Genomic DNA, 6,022 nt, shown 5'->3' with positions numbered 1-6,022 from the left:
TTTTTAAGGCAGGTATACTGCATTGTCTACAGCGATTGTCTCCCATCCCTGTCCATATGCAACTAAGATCCACCATTTAATGCTCAGGAACCACAGAAACAACTCATTTTAAAGACCTCATTCTTTGATTTCCTTTAAGTTTTTTTCCATCTAAAATATTATTTCCTTTGAATGTAGATATTTAAAAACACTTAAATGCAGTGAAAATTTTTCGTTCATTAGCAACAGAACTGTGTATCCTTTTCATAAATTTCATAGTAATTTATAATAATACCAGTAAAAGATAGTATCTAAATATTAATACATTAAAATATCGTCCAGTCTCTGCTTTGTAGTGGAAGTGATTAATCCAGAATTACCAATGATCTGGCATAAAGTAGCATGTAATTTATTTTTCTACCTCTGTATGTGAATCTTGAACTGGTTTTTATTCATCTGATAACATTTTTGGAATACTTTTTGACTTCCTTTTTTTTAATAAACAGAAGTTTTAAATACTTAAGGTGAAGCAGTGATGATTGCTTGAAGATTTTAACATGATTTAAAAGCTTTTCATAACTCTAAATAAATATTTCTCATTGACACTCAACAGATAAAATGGATTTTACAGTAAGCCATTAAAAATTTTGGGAGGACTGCTCCTCTGTAAACTGGCCCTTTGCTGAAACAGGACACCACACTGTCTTCTGCTTTCATCTGGTGGCAAGTTGTTTCTCGTTGTGCATTTCTTCTTACAGGGGTAAGTAAGTACTTTGGGATTTAACAATGCAAAGGACAAGCATCTGCTTTGAAACCATCTCAGCCTGTTCTAGTCACACATGAGAATGGTGTTACCCTGTTTCCTGGACAGTGTTTCTGAGGATCAAGTATTAGATGGCTAGGTCCAAATATTCCCCTTTCAGAATCAATGCACCTGTTTGGACCTGCCCTTTCCCAAAGAAACTTTGCCTTAAAATGCTATCCACTCTGCAAGGTGAGAGTAAATGTTTATAGGAGGAATTTTATGTTTTTTTACCCACACCCACACCGACCTCCTTTCAGCTACTGCTCTGCCAGATTCATTTAATTATTGCCATAAACCGTAAACACTACTGCATGACCATTTCCCCTTTAGCAAGATTGTGTGTGTGAAAAAAGTAAACAGATTGTATAACAAAGTGTTCTCTAGCTGTCAGCAAGGGCTTTGAAAATAAAACACTTCCCTCCCGACTCACAATTGGCTGACAGTCGGCACATAATGAATAATAGCTCCTGGGGACCAGCAGAAAGATGTGTGGGAAAACTTTAATTAAAAGCTTGTCAGTACACTTTTACCTAGGTGACATCACCTGACTGAAATCCTGCTGCCGGGCTTTGTTGTCTATAGTATCGCAGGTAGCGCACTTGTTTTGCTGACAGCAAACAATTCAAAAAGTACTTTAAAACACTGGGGGGAAGACTCTATGCTGCCAGTAAAATATAATCCATTTGTGGTGTTCTAATTTTCTAATTAGCAGCTGTAGAAGGCTCTACACCATTGTGGGAGGAGGGTGACAAACAGGTTTTTGTAGCTCGTTATCTATGATGCCCTCTTGATTATGTATTTTCTTGACATTCCATTCCTGAAAAGTGTTTTCCAAAATCAAATAAATTTCTGAAAGTAGACAGCTGGGCTTGAGCCAGAAGTACAGACCTAGCATCAAATTCCCAGCTTGAAGCTCTCTTATATATATTAAATCAGAGAACTGAATCCAAACAACCTAAAAGTTCACAGCAGAGGACTTCTAGGCTGTGAAAAAATCCTATGGAATAGGATCTTTGGGAGTGTAAAACCCAATAAAGAACTAATACAGAAGAGTCACAATGATGGATTTGTGTCTGCCCATCTCAGCCCAGTGGTAAACCAATGCAATATGGTGGCACCCACGTTTTTGTATACCAATTCCTGTTAATGGAAACATGAATCTGAAAGCCTGAACTTGGTCCTAAAGTTGTAATTAGTAATATTCATGGAAAGAAACTCTCATCTAACACTGCTGAAATCATGAATACTAGTAAAGCTTGGCTATTTTACAAGTAATTTGTAGTAATGGAGAGTAGTTTCTCATAATTTAATGCTAATTAATTCAGTTACATCATGATCTAGCTCAAGTCCTGAGCTGACTTCAATAGGAATAGGCTGGGTCTGATCCAGAAGTTACTGAGTCCAATGGGAGACTTTCCATTGACTTCTGAGAGAATTTGGTTTGGGTGTGTAGATGAATGGAATTTATTTACCTGAGAGAGGAAAGACTCTTACTGAAGTGTGTTTGCCTTCCTTATGAACATTCTCTCAATTTCCTTAATTTTATATAATTATGATTTGCCAAATGTTGAGGAAAGTAATATATCTAATTAGTGGTGAATAAAAGTAAACAGAAGGTTTATTTTCTTATTACGTGCTAAAATTAAATGCTGTTGTTGGGCATGTATATGTGAGTAATAAGACACAGAGCAACTCCCAGGTAAGACTAAAGACCAGGCTTCTAAACCTACACAGTTCTAGCGCATTTCTGTGCCAAATACTTAATTTGAAGATAAATGAACAAGGTTTTATCCCTTATTTTGGTAGAAGAGCCTAGTGTTAGGCAAGAAGGAAGGAAAACAACTGGTGTAATTATTTAAGAATTTTCCTTTATCCTTTACTGTTCTAACGTACTGTGCAATAACTCAATCTTTAGCAATAGATATGGCTATCTGAGGCTTTCAGTATGGATATTAAAAAAGAAACAGGTGTTTTCATGCTGGAGAGGACAAAAAAAGTGTTACATTAAAAAGTAAAATAATTGTCATTTGCTATCAAAAATGTAAATCGCTTATTTGGTGATGAGCAATATTTGCACATTTCAATTACTAGTGCGTGATAGTACTCATCCATAGCGACATTCACCATGACACATCAAGAAAGAATTTTGCACTTGCTGGGCATTATGGCTTTCAAAGGAGGCCTGGACTCCAAGTGCTGTTCATGAATATGAAATCTCACCAACCCAATAGCTTCCCAACGAACAATTGTTCTGTTTTGCACTAATGAACGGGTCAATGTGTTTGAAACCATGTCCAGGGAATGAGAGGAGGGAAAGTGACCTGGCATATCAAGCATGGTGTTTAGAACATCCCTGTAAGGGAGGAGATACTACAGCTTTAGCATTACGTATTCAGTGGAGCACTGTTCAGATCTCAGACCTTGGGAGCCTTTTCTGTTTCAGACATAATTTAATTGTGACATAAAAAGTGAACTAAAAGTGAAAAAGCTTCAAAAACTGTGCAAAGAAAAGTGCATTGCATCCAGCTGCTGTGGAAGAACTTTGAACTTGTTATTTAGAACATTTTCTCAGGAAATCTTACTGACAAAGGCAGAACTCAAACCTGGATTTCCTATAAATTAATGACAAGATTGAGACAAGTTCACTGTGCTTTTAGGGACAAACTTCCATTCATTTAATTGAGATTTCCTTTAAATATGACTATGCTAGGTATTGAAAAGAATGATTTTTTTGGCATGATTCACATTTATCTCATATTTCTCCTTGCCTTCTTTAGTATTTTTTGTTGAATCATTTGAGGAAGCAACGGGCTTTTGCAATGGGCTAAAATGAAAAGCAGACTTTTCTCACACTGCTAGCTTCATGCAAGACGGAGTGTTTCAGGTGGAGGCTCTTTCATTCATTAGTGTTTATTCTGGCTACCAGAATGTTGTCATTATGTCAGTCTTGCCAGCCACTTATTCTTACATCATTTTTTGAGAACTCAAGCTTCAGAAAAAATGACCTTCACTGGCTAGCAGTAGTAAATCTGAAGCTCCAGGATAGAGAAATGTGACAGATGGAGCAGGAAGAATGCATTAGCTGTCTCATGAAACTAGCCCAGTGATTTCATTCCAGTTTCTGTAGACAGGAATTCTCATTACAAACTCCACAATAATTGTGAGTCTCAGCAGGGTTCATGGGGAATTTAGAGGATATTCTTTTCCCTTCAAGAAATTATGCTTCACGGTTACATATATTAGTTATACTGTACAATGATGTTTGCAGTCTTTCTTGTGTATAAAAATCTAATGTGATACACCCCTGTTTTGCATAGATATATTGGTATAAGAGAACTTTCTAGTGTTTTTTTTCAGTAAGTAAATTCTGTGTCAGGTAAAGCACTAGACCAAGCATGAGAAGACAGGTTTTCATTTGCTGGCATAGGCTCCCTGTGAGATCTGGAACAAGTCATTTATGGTTTAATTCATTAAAGTGTTAAGTGATAAGGATTAGATGCCTACATTTTAGGCCACCAGTCTGAGGAATTCAGATACCTAAGTGGAGGGGGATTTATAGCCTCCTGGTTTGTTTTCTTTTTGTGTGTGTGGTGTGTAAGATGATTTAGGAGCTGAAACAGACATATGTCAAATGGAAGATTTGGATTTCTAGGCCTGGCAACAAGAAAAGGCTGCAATATGTGTGCAGTCAGCCTGTGTGAAATTCCCACGTTGGTTTGGAGGAAAGAACATTTGTCCTTTAGAGTTTTGAGCTCAGAACTGCCTTCTAAAGGGAGATGGTTTAGAAGCTTAAAATTACAATCAGCAATAAAACATTAAATTTATTTCTTGCCTTGATGTCTTAGCTGCTGATTCATACTCCTTCTTGTGCTGGTTTTATGTAGCCCAGGCTTTTTTTCTCTTCAATCCTGTCTTCCATGAAGCAAAGGAGAAAGAACATGTCCCATTTTTCCCTTCTCTAGCTTGACTCCCTGTAAGTTTTACTGTTAGCATGGTTCTCTGGGATCTGATAGATACAAGTTTGAATTCCTCTGAAGAGGAGTGGTAGAGCCTGATCTGTATTTCGCAGGTGACCTTAACTCCATGGAAAACAAAGCAGCAGTACCACTAGTTCATGTCTTTCTGTTTACAGAGACAGAAACATTGGCTGCTGTGTTTTGCTGGGAATATGATGCTTCAATAACACATGCTTCAAATAACCAACAGGATCAGGCATATCGAGGGTGGCTGAGCCTACTTGAGGGTGCTCAACACTGGCCAACCTCATTTCAGTGATATCATGCATCTGTACTTGTACAGTGTAATGAGGTAAGTAAATAATTTATGACCTTTAGGGTCATCCAGCACAACAAATACTGGTCTTAATGGCAGCTGAGAAGTCCTCCAGTGGCAATGAATTAATTCACAGATTGATACATAACAGTCTCTTGCTTAAGTCCCGCTTTAAGTATCTAAAGCTTTTAGACTTTTTTTTTTTTTTTTTTTTTTCTGATCTATTAATAAAAATATGCTGTGAAATTCTTGTTAATGGGAATAAATACGCTCCAAGTATTACTCCAATCACAACTTACGAGCCTACTTGTGTAGGTGGGAAATATGCCTCTCTGTTGACATTTAGTTATGCCTTGAAGCAGGGCTGCAGAGTTCTTAAAACTATGCCAGTTATACAAGTTAGCAGATGATAGTTGTTTTCATCACCACAGGGTTGTTACAGAAGCTAGTAAGAAAAGTAAGCAGATACTTTTATTTATTATTTACATATTATCAAAGTGAAGGAAGCCTCTTCTAATTTAGGAAAGCTATGAAGAAAATATAGAAAACATCTTTGCTCTTGGTGTTTGATGAACTGTAATCTTTGATTGTACTTGATGATAAATTAGGTGACTGGTCTCAGTGTTCAGTCTGATTTACAAGAGATTCTTTTGAAGTGATAAATGCCTATCAGCCTGCAGTGCTACACTCTGAAACAGAAGGATGTGAACATACTTGACCAAACAACACCATGTTTCGTTTCTAATAGATAATTCAGATGATGCAATGGAGACATTTTAAATCAGTTAAGAGTAGCAAAACTCCTGTGTCATATGTAAGAAAAGGTACTTTATTTTAAGACTGACAAGTCTGAAAACATACGTTAACAGAAAGTCACAAGTCATTCCTGTGACAAGCGCATGAAATCTTAAGAACAGATTCCATATGGTATCATATTTCAAGTTGTATGTCAATGACTTCATCAGA

The sequence above is a fragment of the Calypte anna genome, chromosome 2, assembly GCF_003957555.1.
Source record: "Calypte anna isolate BGI_N300 chromosome 2, bCalAnn1_v1.p, whole genome shotgun sequence".
Taxonomy (NCBI): Eukaryota; Metazoa; Chordata; class Aves; order Apodiformes; family Trochilidae; genus Calypte; species Calypte anna.
Note: the sequence above shows the minus strand (reverse complement) of the source record.